We start from the raw sequence: 15,962 nt of genomic DNA on the forward strand, positions 1-15,962 counted from the left end.
CTTTCCTCCCCAACTTGTTTTTGATCATGGTGTTTCTTTGCAGCAAGAAAAACCCTAACGAAGACAGAAAGCATTCAAAAAATTAAGTACCAGTCAGTTTTGAATAAAATTTGAGGTCTGAAAAACTGTTTCTTGAATCCCATGTTAGTGTTCTTAGGACTATGTTGAGCTTGTTCATGCATGGTAGCCTTGGAATCCTTCATCCTCACCCTTAGGAGGTCAGGTACATCCTCACTAATTTACAGACAAGGAAACTGAGTGGTAAGTAAAATATCTCTCAGTAGAGGCTAACTCTGCCCATGCCATAAGCCAATCAAGCCAATTTAATAAGACCAGGTTTAATCTGAGCAATGCATTCCCGGGTAGTCTCAGGAAAGAGGGGAAGCCACGAGGCTGCTCCCAGAGAGGTGGCGTTAAATACCCTCTGGGGCCGGAGCCGCGGCTTGGCAGGTTTTCTTTGGGCAGGGTCAAGATTGGGAGGATTCTGGCCAAGCCCCCAGCTGAACATCTGGGCGGGGCTTGGAATTCGCCAGCCCCACCCGCCACCATCCCCCACCACACACAGAGCTGGAGAAGCCACGTAGGGTAAGAGGCAGACCTGAGATGGGAACCAGAGCAAGTGCTTTTCAGTGACACATGGCCTTCTACTGTTTAGAAAATGTGTGAGATCAATTATTTAAACGTGCCAAGAAATAAACCTAAATGGGTATTTTGCTAAGAGCTGTGAGATTACAGGGAATTCTGATGATGAGCCCTGAAGGAGAAAACTCAGGCCCTGTATCTTGCAGAGAAAACTGGAGAAAACATGACCTTATAGGGAGAGCGAGCCCAAATAAGAGCCTGAGTGTCCGGTTGGTAATCCCAACTGCCTGAGTTGGATCCCTGAGATCGACTTTCTGGAAGGAGAATGCCGACCCCTGCACATTGTCCTCTGATCTCTCTATGTGGCATGCACACACCACACCCATAAACATAACATAAATAAATGTAACAGAAAATTAAAAAAAAAAAAAGTCAAGGCGTCATATTTTTTTCCTAATCTCCTTCATCTCCCCTTCCTCCCATCTTCTATTCTTGATGTCTGTCCTAGCTGTTGCTCCAACATTACAAAGGTCAACTGTGAGTGAAGACACACGGTGTTCAAAGCACTGGCCTGAAGGCAGCATTCTTCTGCAGCTAGAATTCTTGTGTAGGGCACCTGCCACCAGCTCCTGGGCTCTGTCTCCGGTGAGTCAAAAACGTGTTTCCACTCTCAATGGGAGAATTCTGCTATGACCTCTTTACCTCCACCCTAGCTTATAGGCTTGAGCATCTTGCTTGAAGAGGGATAATTTAGTTTTTGGAAAACAGACAAACAAGCTGGGATTGAGTTTTCTTTTTTTTTCTTGTGTGTGTGTGTGTGTGTGTGTGTGTGTGTGTGTGTGTGTGTGCCCACACGTGCAGGTATACAAATATACATTCATGTTTATGTGCATGGTGTGTATGTGTGTATTCAGGTGTGTGCTTCTGCATGTGGATGCCGGGGATCGTTCCTCAGAAGCCGTCTGCCATATATATATATAATTTTGCATATATGGGTGTTTTACCTGATTGTATGTCTGTGTAGTGTGTGCATGCCTGGGGCCTTGGGAGGCCAGAAGAGGGCATCAGGGCCCCTGGAACTGGAGTTACACACAGTTGATAGCTGTCGTGAGGGTGCTGGGAATCAACACAGGGTCCTTGAAAAGTCACCACTGAGCCATCTCTCCAGCCCCATCTTGTTGTTTTGTTGTTTGCTTTTGTTTTAAGACAGGGACTCACTGTGTAGCTTGCCTGGCCTGGAACTTGTTATGTAGACCAAGCAGGCCTTGAACTCATAGAGAACCACTTGCCTCTGCCCGTCAAGTGCCGGGATGAAGGGTGGGCACCACCTTGCCTGGCTTCTTGCCTGGCTTTTTTTGAGATGTAGTCTCTCACTGAAACTTGGAGTTGACCATTTATGTAGGCTGGCCAGTCACTGGGCATCAAGGACCCTCCTGTCTCTGCATACACAGTTCTTGAGTGACAAGTCCGGGCCACTGTGTGCGGGTTTTTTTATATGTGTACTTGGCATTGAACTGAGGAGTACCATAAGTTGCAAAGTACTGTACTGACCAAACTATTTATTTCCCCAGCCACTTGAGGGTCTTTTTAAAGAAAAAAAATAGGATATTATTTTTTCTTAGTTTCCATATTTTAAATATATATTGGTTGTGAACTTTTTGGAGAAAATATGAAGTGGTATTGGAGTTTTCTAGAGAAAGTACATCATGATCACTGAGTTATAAAATGGCTATCCGAAACAAAAGTCTGACTGGAACTGAATTTTTTTTTCTTTCTTTCTTTCTTTTTTTTTCAAGATAGGGTTTCTCTGTGTAGCTTTGCACCTTTTCTGGAACTCACTCTGTAGCCCAGGCTGGCCTGGAATCACAGGCCTCTGCCTCCCGAGTGCTGGGATTAAAGGTGTGCGCTACCACCGCTCGGCAATCACTGAACTTCTATATGTCTCTCAAGGTAACTATCAGAAAGGCTGGAGGTCAAGTCCAGGGAGATGCCACAGAGAAACCATGAATCATTCAAACAACTGAAGCAGCCCACCCATCTGTCTTAGTCAGGGCTACTGTTGCTGTGATGAAGCACCATGACTGAAGGCTAGTAGCGGAGGAAGGGGTTTATTTGGCTTACACTTCCACATCACTGTGCATCATCACAGGTGGTCAGGGCAGGAACCTGGAGGCAGGAGCTGATGCAGAGGCCCTTGGGGGTTGCTGCTTACTGGTTTGCTCATCATGGCTTACTCAGTCTGCTTTCTTGTGGAATCCAGGACCTCCAGCCCAAATTCCATTCACAATGGGCTGGCCTCTCCTCCACCAATCACTAATTAAGAAAATGCCCTACAGCCAGATCTAACAGAGGCATTTTCTCGGTTGAGAGGTTCCTTCCTTTCAGATAACTCTAGCTTGTGTCAAGTTGGCCTAAAATAGTCATCTCAGACAGAGAGAAAGCCTGCACCTTCTGGGCTCAGAGGATAGCCTTGGGAATGAAGACTCTGCTATACCAACCTTCAACTGGAAGTTACCATGCTCTAGCCTTTAGTACCCCACTGTTATGGGAAGATGAACCAGGTAACGCATGGCTGGGAGACAGAGTGAGCCGCTTAATGGTCAGAGTCTTTTACTATTGAAAGAAAGAATCTGGTAACATTTTGTAGTGATTCAATGAGGATTTACTCATACTAAGAATTGTGTGAACATTTATGCGTGCGCGCGTGTGCGTGTGCGTGTGCGTGTGTGTGTGTGTGTGTGTGTGTGTGCGCGTGTGCGTGTGTGTGCGTGTGCGTGCGTGTGTGTGTGTGTGTGTTCCCTTGACCCCTTGACTTTATACCTTACCTTTTCTTTGTAATCCACAATTTCCCCCCTTTTTTATGTAATCTATAGTTTTTCTTTAGAACAGCTTTTCTCATCTACTGAGCTTTATGTTTTAATCATTTTGTGCATTTTTAAAGATTTATTTTAGGTGTGTATATGCGTGCATGGCATGCATGCTTGGTACCTGCAGAAGTCAGAAGAAGGCATCAAATCCCCTGGATCCAGGCGGCTGTTAGGGGCTGTGTGGGTGCTGGGTATCGAACTTGGGTCCTCTGCAAGAGCAGCGAGTACTCTCAGCCATTGTGCCATCTTTCCAGTCCCTCTGCTTGATCTTTACCTATTACTTTAAACTGCATATAAAAACCAACAGGTTATTAAATAATTACTTACCGAGAGAATCATAGTAAGAAACATTTTCTGCTTTGCTTGTCTTTAAAAGCAATTCTTTTAAAAACGGTCTTAAACAGAGATGGGCTGACAGTGGTGACCTCAGGCCTAAAGAATTTGCCTTCACCCCTTTGTTGCTGGCAGGCTCCGCTGGCAAGTGATCCACAGTTAAGATGTCATCCCCACCTCCCTCTCTTTTGCTTTGCATTTAAAAGTCGAGTCTGTAGGATTTTAGGACGTGCTGATGCTTTAAAAGACTGTTGTTGGTGTAGCTGGTTACCTCTTTAGTTAGCAGTTCACTAGCTCAACTAGAGGATTTGGCAAACTTGCACAAAACCCACCATCACTGGATGCTGGAAGGGGAATGTCAGCTTTCTAACTAATTTCGAAGAACAAACAGTACCTTTTCCCCCAAAGTGAGGAAGTTAAAAATGTGCATGTATTTTATAGGCTTTTGGAGCCACAAAGCAGACAAAAATCCCCTCTTCAAATTTGAAGTTAATACTGTGCTCAAAAATCTTGCTAAGCCAAACTTAATAAGATCTGTTTCCCCCGAACATACTGCAATGCTGAAGGAAACAAAGGCTCCTTTCCCACCCCTCCCCCATCCTGCAAAAAGCCTGAGTGGGAGGTCTGGTAACTGGACAGCAGAGGGAGGGGTGTGAGCCTTCCTACCGATCTTTGGTGTATGGAGAGTCCCTGGGACAGGATGCTGGCTGAGTACCAGACAGGTGGAATTCCCACAAAGAAGGCAGAACTGGATGGGGCAGAATCCACAGTGTTACCCGTTTTCCGGACTGTATCTAGATGCTGCAGGCCGGGCGTTGGACCAGATCATGCTCACTCAGGCTCCGTTGTTGGATTGAGAATGGAGTCAGTCACAGAACATCCTCCATGATTCTGTACGTGCCTTCAGAGGCTGTGAAGTTAGACTCAGAACCAGACTTTTGGAGACCATCCAGGGAATCCATCCACCCCATTCCACAGCCAGGTTAGAAATGCTTGGGCAACTCAGGAACTCATCATATTCATATCACTGGTCTCTGGTAGAGCCAGGACTTGAATCCAGGGTTTTCTTCCAAACCATTCATACTTAATAAACTAAGTAGATAGTATATTAACACTTCTGCATATAATTTGAGTGTGCATAAAAGTGAACTTAGGTAACTAAATTTGCCTGTGTGTGTACACATTGGTATGTGTGCAAGTGTGTGTGTGTGTGTGTGTGTGTGTGTGTGTGTGTGTGTGTGTGTATAGGATAGAGGTTGATGACCAATGTCTTCATTAAACCCTCTCTACCTTATTTTTTGAGACAGGGTCTTTCAGGAAACATGGAGCTTTCCACCAATTTGGCTATACTGGGTGATCATCAAGTCCCATCTCCACCTTCCCAGTACTTGGAATTATAGGCATGATGCAGTCCAGAGCTTTTATGTGGATGCTGAGGATCAACCTCGGGTGCTAATGAGGTTGTAGCAAGCACTTATCAAATGAATGCCATAGCCCTACATTTTACTAATTTTTCTTTTTAAAATATGTTTATTTAATTATTGTGTGCACACTTACCACACACCTGTATCACAGCAGGAATGTAAAGGTCAGAGGACAACTTGCAGGAGTCAATTCTCTCCTTCCACTGTGTATGTCAATTATTTAAGGCTGTACACTGTGCATCCAATACTGCTTGGTCTAGATACCTTTAGGACCGGTGAAGAACCGTATTATTTGTGCTAGAGTCAAAATACATAAGGCAGTTGTAGCACAAGCCTTTAATGCTGGCAGGTGGGAGGCAGAGATAGGCAGATCTCTGTGAATTCGAGGCTAGCCTGGTCTACAAATCAGGTCACATGACATTGGCCTCCATTGTAACAGGTAAAGCCTATGAGCAGCTGCTTGACTCAAATGTTTGATTTTACCCCATACAAAATTGGGAGATCTTTGGTCTTTTCTTCTGTTGCTAAAACAGAATAATGGAGACAGGATAGTTTAATTTGACTGATAGTTCTTAAGGATGAAAGCTGAGATGGAGCTGCCACATTTGCTTGGTTTCTGGATTTTTATCTCATGCCATCTCATTATGGAAAGTAGAAAGGCAAGTAGGCTCTCACAGGGGAGAGAGAAGATGACCCAGCTCCTATCATAGACATTAATCCATTCATGAGAACTCTGGCTTTGTGACAGATACCCCTGCCTCACTGAAGAATAAAGCCTCCCAGAGGTGGAGTTTTTCTATCTTGGCAGCCACTCCCAAATAAGCATTCAGAGACTATTATGAATTATAAATGCTTGGCTGATCGCTCAGGCTTATTACTAGTGATCTCTTACATTTTAAATTAACCCATATTTCTTATCTATCCTGTCACATAGCAGTACCTTCTTTCAACACAGCATGTTCATCTTGTTTCTCAGAGGAGAGGTGGTACCTTAAATATGTTCTGTTGCTATGATAAAATGCCCAGAAAAAAGCAACTTGAAGGAAGGGTTTATTTGTGCTCACAGTTTGAAGGTTCTTCCATCATGAAGGGAAGTCACAGCAGCAGACACTTGAAGATGAAACCAGCCACAGCATACCCAAAATCAGGACGCAGGGGGAGATGAATGGATGCTGCTTAGCTTACTTCTTTTTTATTCCATCCAGGACCCAGCCCATGAAATGTTGCAAGCTACATTTTGGGTAGATTTTCTCACTTCAATTAATCTAATCAAATAAATCCCTCATGGGCATGCCCAGTGGCTAACCCATCAGTATTAGTTATCACAGGGTAGAATTTGAAATGGGACACACAGGCATGGAAACATTGACAATGAAAGCTTAAAGGACCTTGCAGAAGAATTAGATGCTGATGGTAGGAATGAGAGGCAAGGAAGGTCAGGTAGAGTGAGAAGAATTTGGATTTCAACTGAATGATTTGGATAGATAGATCAAGAAAGGGAGCTAATCCTAGAGAGAAATTCTCTTTCAGACTCACTGGCATGGAAATATAGAAAGACACCCAAGTGGAAAGCTCTTGAGTACAGCCGAATGGGCACAAAGAACTCTTCAGAAACCTCCAAGAAGGGCTTTCAGTTTCATCTGCGTCTCTGGGCATGTTTTCAGCTGTGGTGATCTCACTAACTCAGCCAGTTGAAATGGGGATGACTAAGCTGATCATGGTGTCTGATAGACTCTTCATGAGGAAGTCCAAGAGCCCTAGCTCAAAGGCCAATGGCAGTTTCTCTTTCTTTTTCTTTCCTTTCTTCCTATACCCTCTGCTTTTTTTTTTTTTTTTAAAGACATGGCCTCACTCTGTAACCCAGGCTGACCTGAAACTCCTTATGTACCTCAGACTGTCCTCCAACTCAAAGCAACCCTCCTACCTCAGCCTCTTGAGCACTGGAATCACAGGAGAGTACTATTCTGCCTGGCTGATATTAAGTTTGCTTTGTAATTATGGAAAAAGAATTGGAAGCATGAGCTTCTTTGATTGTTATATTCAACTATAAAAAATATATGGAAATTTCAAAATATAGCCCCCAAACTTAGGATTGTCTTACATTCAGCCACTTGGTTCAACCTTTCTAAATGTTATTTGTATGAAATAAACATTTCAAAATATGTAAATTTTAAAAAATGTTTATTATTATTATTACTATTTGTGTGTGTGTGCTTGGTGTATGTACCTGTTCACATGTGTGCATATATGTGTACACATACACATGAGGGAGAGAGAGACAGAGAGACAGACAGAGACAGACATGGAGATAGAGAAATAGGCACCCGACAGTGGTGGCACACGCCTTTTATCCCAGCACTTGGGAGGCAGAGGCAGGTGGATCTCTGTGAGTTCGAGGCCAGCCTGGTCTACAGAGTGAGTTCCAGGAAAGGCACAAAGCTACACAGAGAAACCCTGTCTCGAAAAACCACAAAAAGAGAGAGAGAGATAAATAGAGACAGAGAGACAGAGACAGACATGGAGACAGAGAAATAGAAGGTTGAAAACCAGAGGTTGGTGGTGTGTCTTCCTCAACAGCTCCCCACCTTACCTTTTGAGATGGGGTCTCTCACTGAACCTGGAGCTCACTCGGGCTGGCAAGCCTGAGTCCTGCAGTGTGCATGCTTTGTACATGGGTGCTAGGGATTTGAACTCAAGTTTCCATGCTTGTTCAGTGAGCCCTTTACTGACTGACTGGTCTCTCCAGCCCTGATTTTGTGTTTTGTTTTTTTTTTCTTTTTTTTTTTTTTCTTTTGGTTTTTAGAGACAGAGTTTCTCTGTGTAGCCCTGGCTGTCCTGGAACTCACTCTGCAGACCATATTGGCCTTGAACTCAGAGATCCTCCTGCCTCTGCCTTTGCCGGATTAAAGGCTTGAGCTACCACTGTCCAGCGATTTCTTTTCTTTCTTTCTTTTTTTTTTTTTTTGAGACCGTCTCACCGTGTAGCCAGCCCACGCTAGCCTTGAACTTGTGATTCTCCCACCTCTGCCTCTGTGGTACAGAGATTACGGTTGTATGCTACCATGCCACTCTTGGTTTTATTTTTATTAAAGTGATGTGAACACACCATTTAAATAGCCCCTGAATTCTAAAGTTTTCAAAGGCCATTATCCACCTTCCAATCCCTGTTCTCTGTTTTCTTTTCCCAGCAGTGTCTGTTTTTGAAGTTAATTATTTTAATTTTTGTGCTAGGAAACAAACCCAGAGCTTTGAGCACCCCAGGCAAATGCTCTGACTGAGCTCGGTCCTCAGCCTGAGATTTCAACTTGGAAGGCTCTTTATCACTTATTGAACCCTATATCTCCAAGTCATTTTTGTATAATGTACTCCCCTCCCCCAGTTGAGACATTATCTATAGACTCCTGTCAAAAAGATAACTTAGGTTTAGTTTCTCTTTGACCTGAATCAAACTGTCCCAACTACTTCTTGCTCAGCATCCTTGCTTAGAGTTACAGTATTTCTGATTGCCTTAGAGTTTAAAGAAAACACTGTTTTGACTTTTGAGGCTTATTGGTTGTTGAATCATTCATACAGGGAACTTTGGGTACTTTTCCTTTGCTAAATGACTTACAGTTTTACCTTAACAGGCATGGTGGCACATGCCTGTCATCCCAGCCCTTGGGAGGTAGAGCCACGATGATCACAAGTTCAAGGTCAGCCTGGGCTACCTAGCAAGATCCTACCAAGAAGAAATAGAAAAGGAAAAAGGGGATTGTCTTCCTTCTTCATTTACCTATGTTTCTAGACACACGATTGCCATTCATGCATATTCATTATGACATACTTAAATACTCTATTTTTTATTAGTATATACTACCTATACACAACAGGGAATTTCATTATGACATTTTCATACACACATCTAATGTATTTTGATCCCTTTCATCCCTGTCCCCCTCCTACATGGTCTTCCTTGTTCCAGTTGGTCCTTTTTCTACTTTCATATCTCTATTTATTTACTTTTGTGATCCAACAAGTTTAATTAGTGTTGTTTACAGGAGCATGGATGGAGGATGAGTGGCCACGCACAGAAGAAAATACACCCTTCCCACATAACCATGACATCTATAGATTATATATCTTATTGGTGCATTCATGCATATCTCTTATTACATCATTTTTATCTTTTTAAATTTTTTAAAAATTTCATTTGTGTGTGTGTGTGTGTGTGTATTATGTGCTTCAGTAAGTGTGCACATCTCTTGGGAGTCAGTTTTCGTCCTTTATCATAGGCATCGAGTTCAGATTATCAGGCTTGGTGGCAAGTACCTTTACCTGTGGAACCCTCTCATTTCTTAAATGTGTTCTGGAAGCTTTGAACAGTTCTGGATCCAGAGAGTCTTCTCCTTCTGTAAGTGTGCAAATGCTTTAGCATTGATCCTACATCGAATGTCATATTATCCTGAACTCACGTGGTCATTTTTCTTGACTTATGCCAGCTTCCTGCTCCTGTGCCCTGAGATCATGCCTGTTCCACCATTATGGACTCTCCCTATGGAGCAGAAAGCCTAAATAAACCCTTTTTTTCCTGAAGTTGCCATTGGTCATGTTATTTTATCTCTGCAACAGAAAATAACTCCTACGCATGGTTTCCAGAGACTGAACTCAGCTTGCCTGGCTTGCACAAGCATCTCTACCCACTGAAACATCTCACCAGCTTCTTGTTTTATTTGAAAAAGAGTCTCGATGTATAGCCCTGGCTGGCCTGGAGCTCACCATGTAGACCAATTTGACCTTGAATTTTCATTGATCCTTTTGCCTCTGCCTTCTGAGCACTAGGATTACGGGCATGCACCACTGTAGCAGCCAAGATTCTCCTATTTTCGTTTTGTTTTTTAACTTCCCGTCCATTTATATCAATACTCGCTTGACCTTGTGATTTTTTTGCCTCGGCCTCCCGAGTTTTGATATTAAAGATATAAACCACTACAGCTGACTAATGACAGTCTCAAGAATCTTTTTCTATCTGCTCTTTGTTCCTTTGAGACAGGGTTTCTCTGTGTAGTTTTGGTGCCTGTCCTGGATCTCTCGAGTTGTAGCCCAGGCTGGCCTCCAACTCACAGAGATCTGCCTGGCTCTGCCTCCCAAGTGCTGGGATTAAAGGCGTTGCCATGATCATGGTGTCTCTTCACAGCAATAGAACCCTAACTAACACAGTTATCTTGGAGTACCATACTCAGGCCTTCTTGATTTTAGTATAGATCCCTTACTCTTGACTTCTTTCCCAGGTCCACAGGTCCTGTTTTCCCAGAACACAGTACTCTGCTAGGTGTTTCGGTTGCCAAGCGGTGTGGTGGGCCAAGGACTTGAAGGATCTCACTAGTCCTTTTCCCTCAGGCACTCCATTTTGTCCTTTCTCTGTCACTCTCTGTAACCAGGGTAGAGATGAACTCCAGTTTGACGGTTGGTTTTCACTGGTAACTACACATAACCTAAAATCACCTGGGAAAAGAGTCTCAATGAGGGGTTGTCTAGATCAGGTTGGCCTCTGGTCGTGTTTTCAGTGGATTGTATCAGTTTCAATAGTTATGTGGGAAGACCCAGCCCAAAGGCGGGTTCCATGAATCCTTGGTTTTCCCTGTTTGGTAACTATAGAGAAAGCTGGCTGAGTACTAAGTATAAATGTATTAATTTCTCTCTACTCTTTTTTTTTTTTTTTTTTTTTGGTTTTTCGAGACAGGGTTTCTCTGTGTAGCTTTGCGCCTTTCCTGGAATTCACTTGGTAGCCCAGGCTGGCCTCGAACTCACAGAGCTCCACCTGCCTCTGCCTCCCGAGTGCTGGGATTAAAGGCGTGCGCCACCACTGCCCGGCTAATTTCTCTCTGCTCTTAACTGTGGGTGTTAGGTGGCCAGCTGGCCCTAGCTCCTGCCTCGGTGACTTTTCTGCTGGGATGGACTGTCACTGGACATGGAAGCCAAATAAATGCGTCCTTTCCTGCCTTAGGCACTTTTGGTCAGGGTGTCTTATCCCAGCAACAGAAACGAATCTAGAACATGATAGCAAATTGAATCAGGAGAATGGAGGGATGCTGATTACAATCTATCTTATATCACTCTAGCTAATTAATTCTAAAGGGGGAAAAAAGGATTTCCCTTCCGGTGTTAGCAATGAGAACTCCTTCAGAAGGGTTCTAATGGGCCTCACTGGATTGCTAGTCCCATTTTAGCTTAGTTATGAGGGCTGAGGATAGAGCCCTAGATAGCCTATTCCTGGCCTATGAGTCCCCTCCCAGGCTAGGGAGAGAAGTGATTGACAGCTTCAGAAAATCTGATTGGAACAGAAGAGGCAAGTCATTCTCTATAGCAGTGTTTCTCAACTTGTGTGTCTCAACTCCCACAGGGTCACATATGCATATCAGATATCCTAGATATCAGATATTTACAGTATGATTCATAACTAACAAAATCACAGTTATGAAGTAGCAATGGAATAATTTTATGGTCAGGAGTCACCACAAGGTGAGAAACTGTATTAAAGAGTTACAGCATTAGAAAGGTTGAAAACCACTGCCCTATAGGAAGGTGTAAGTCTTCTTCAGAGAGTGGAGAGTTAGGGATATGTCTTAGTGGTGGAGTGCTTGCCTGGGTTCAATCCCCATTACCACAAAAGAAAGAAGGTGTGTATGTGAGGTAGAGGCAAGGACAGGCAACCACAGCAGATGTCCTTTGCAACACATCTGTTAAAGCTCAGCTCAGTGACCCTTAAGGACAGGCAACCACAGCAGATGTCCTTTGCAATGCATCTGTTAAGGCTCAGCTCAGTGACCCTCTCAGTATCTATCCCAGTCCCATCTCCTTATTGGGTTAGGTGTCTTTCTCCTGGCTCATGTTACATTTTGTCTGGACTGGTGCACCATGTTAATCTATAATTGTGTGTGACTTCTTTGATGATAGGTGTCATGGCTTAATTCTTATTTGCATACCCAGGCCTTCAGCAGATCATATGAGGTCCAGAAATGTCTGCAATGAGGAAAAGATGTTCTGGAAGACTTGGCAGATCTTGTTATTGAAAAAGAAAAAGCGCCGGGCGGCGCACGCCTTTAATCCCAGCACTTGGGAGGCAGAGGCAGGCAGATCTCTGTGAGTTCGAGGCCAGCCTGATCTACAGAGTGAGTTCCAGGAAAGGTACAAAGCTACACAGCTACTCGAAAAACAAAACAAAACAAAACAAAACAAAACAAAACAAACAAACAAACAAACAAACAAAAAACAAAGAAAAGAAAAAAGAAACAAAGAAAGAAAAAGAGGGTCTGGAAAGATGGCTCAGTGGTTAAGAGCATTGTCTGCTCTCCCAGAGGACCCAGGTTCAATTCCCAGTACCCATATGTCAGCTCACAACTGTCTGTAACTCCAGTTCCAGGGCTTCTGACACCTTCACACAGACATACATGCAGGTAAAACACCAATGAACATAAAATAAAAAAATAATAGATTAGGGTTGGGGATTTAGCTCAGTCGTAGAGTGCTTGCCTAGCAAGCACAAGGCCCTGGGTTCGATCCTCAGCTCCAAACAAAACAAAACAAAACAAAACAAAACAAAAACAAAGCAAATAATAAATTATAAAAAGAGACCAGCCAGATCAGAGAAAGAAAGAGAAAGAACTCTCTGGTCAGCACTCAGGGAGGTCCCTTCTGAAATGAGTTTTAAATGCTCATGTAACTAATGCCTGACAGTTATAGTTAGTATTGAAATGACTCATATCTAGCCTAGTCCTCTGGCAGCTACACTAACTGTCTCTGTTCCTTCTCTTCCTCCCTCCTCCCAGTCCTTGTCAACAATGAGCTGTCACAGCAGAGGGGTCAGGGCTTTTCATTCAGCAGTCATTGTTATTAATAATGATATTATTAACTTATACAATTGTGTTCCCTAGATGATCCCTGCCATTTACTCATTTTCTTTTTTATGTAGCCCAGGCTAACCTCAAACTTGCTCCATGGGCAAGGATAGCTTTGAACTTCTGATCCTTTAGCCTTTACCTCTCAAGTGCTGGGATTGTAGACACGTGCCTGTGTTATGTGATGCTGGGGCCTTGTGTGTGCTCACTGGACTGTATCTCTAGTCCCGAGACAGAGCATCTGAATGCAAAACTAACTTTTGCAAATGATGGTCAATTGAGTATGGATTTTCTTTCTTTTTTTCTTTGTTTCTTCATTCCTTCCTTCCTTCGTTCCTTTCTTCCTTCGTTCCTTCCTTCCTTCCTTCCTTCCTTCGTTCGTTCCTTCCTTCCTCCCTTCCTTTCTTCCCTCCTTTCTTTCTTTCCTTTTCTTTTCTTTTCTCTTCTCTTCTTTTTTTGGGGTGTGTGTGTGTGTATGTGTTCAAGACAGGGTTTCTCTGTGTAGCCCTGGCTGTCCTGGAACGCAATCTGTAGACCAGTCTGGCCTTGAACTCATAAGTCAGAGATCTGCCTGCCTCTGCCTTCCAAGTGCTGGGACTCAAGGTTTGAGCCACCTGAGATTTCTTTTTTTTTCTTGAAGAGCATTTCCTAGGCCCCAAGTAATCTATTTGAGGATAGCTCCTTAGAGTACAGGGATCCTGTGTGGTTTCTCGAATAGTTCTGAGCTAAACTTCAGGGGTAGCTGTTTGCAGTTTGCTTAAGTGCAGTAGCTTAGTAGACCTACTCTGAGCTTCTGAGGGACAGAGAACGGTCTGAGTTCAGAATAATCTCCCCTGGGCATGATGCTTCGACTCTTTGTATTGTGAAGGAATGTATGTTACTTATTCTCAAAGAGTTTTGTGTGTTATTATTTTATTTCCTTAACTTTATTACAAAGAGTTTTATTTGTAGCAATCTTCAACCTCAAATTTCAGCTTGCACAAACATTAGATGTTTGACTAAGGAACTTCTTACATATTTAGTGAATATTTCAGCATATACCTGTGTTACAATATACAGTTTTTGTTACACATTTTAATCTGAAAAACATAAGGAAAGGTAAATCCCCCAAGCCTTTCCTTTCTCTTCTGTGTGGTTTATGCATATTCAACACTAAGAGAATAGATGAGGTAATATCTTGATTTTTAAGAAATCCTCTCTAGCCAGGCATGGTGGTACAGGCCTCTAATCCCAGCGCTTGGGAGGTTGAAGCATGTGGATCTCTGTGTGTTCAAGGCCAGCCTGTTCTACATTGTGAGACCCTGCTAAACAGTAACAACAACAACAACCAAATACAATCTCCCTCAAAACACCTCTGTCTCTGTCTTTGTGTGTGTGTGTGTGTGTATATGTAGGGCTAGGGAGGTAGCTCGATTGATAAAGCACTTGCCTTACAAAGATTTAAGCTTTATCCCCAGACCTGGTCTTTGTTGTTGTTTGTTTGTTTTTTGTTTTCTTTTCTTTTTCTTTCTTTGTAAAGCCAGGGGAGAGAGCTAGCACTTAAGCCCAGTGCTGGGGGAGTATTAGATCCCTAAGGCTTACTGGTCAGCTACCTAATCTGCTCGATGAGTCCTAGGCTGGAGAGAGACCCTGACTAAATAAATAAATAAATAAATAAATAAATAAATAAAATGTGCCTGGAAACTAATACTCAAGGTTGTCTCTGCCCTCCATGCCCACACATATGAACATAAACATAAATACATATACAAAAATACATCACATATTTCCTCTTGCTTCTATTATTCTAAAAAACCCTGCATTTATACTTAATCTCTCTCTCTCTCTTTTATTGATACTGAGGATTCAACCTAGAGCCTTGTACATGTTAGGAAGATGTTTTATCACCGAGTAACACCCCTAATCCATTTATTTATACAGAGTCTCTCACTATGCTGTTCAGGCTGACCTCAAAGTTGTAATCCTCATGCCTCATTTTCCAAGTAGTTTTAATTACAGGCATATTTTACCTTGTCCGATTGTATTTATATGTTATTGCATAGGTTTAGTAAAGAACATTTTCTTCTGGGCTCTAATATTAATACACAGTCCCCTGTATTTATGGGAATCATGCCCATATAGTAAATATATGGTATATGCATGTGCATATATTTGTATATGTTAACTTGTACATATACTATCATATCATACTTTCTGTCTTCAGTAAAAGACTTTTCTTACTATAGTAACACCAGTATAAGTGTCTTCCATTCTTATTGTTCAGTGGTGACTTTGGGTTAATGGTGGGCCCAGGGCCATGTTCCTATCTGTGGTGGTATTGTGTTCCCCAAAATATTGTGCACCCTAATAAACTTACCTGGGGTCGGAGAACACAACAGCCACAATATTAAACAGAGGATAGGCAGTGGTAGCACACACCTTTAATTCTAGCATTCCAGAGGCAGAAATCCATCTGTTCAAGGATACAGCCAAGCATGGTGACTCACGCCTTTAATCCCAGGGAGTGATGGCAGAAAACAGAAAGATATATAAGGCCTGAAGACCAGAAACTAGAAGCATTTGGCTGGTTAAACTTTTAGGTTTTCAGCTGAGAGCCATTTGGATATGAGAGGCTTCCAGTCTGAGGAAACAAGGTCAGCTGAGAAGTTGGCCAGGTGAGGTTAGCTGTGGCTTGTTCTGTCTCTCTGATCTTCCAGTATTCACCCCAATAACTGGCCTCAGGTTTGATTTTATTAATAAGACTCTCTAAGATTCATGCTACACCTATCACTATCTCCGCATGCCCCATAGTGACCTTTCCAGCAGCCACTGTGGTCAGAAGATACTCTTGTCACAGGTTACTGCCTAGCCAGCATGCGTTACAGGTGGCCTGCTGGATGCAG

This window comes from Peromyscus maniculatus, chromosome 16, assembly GCF_049852395.1.
Source record: "Peromyscus maniculatus bairdii isolate BWxNUB_F1_BW_parent chromosome 16, HU_Pman_BW_mat_3.1, whole genome shotgun sequence".
In the NCBI taxonomy this organism is placed as follows: domain Eukaryota; kingdom Metazoa; phylum Chordata; class Mammalia; order Rodentia; family Cricetidae; genus Peromyscus; species Peromyscus maniculatus.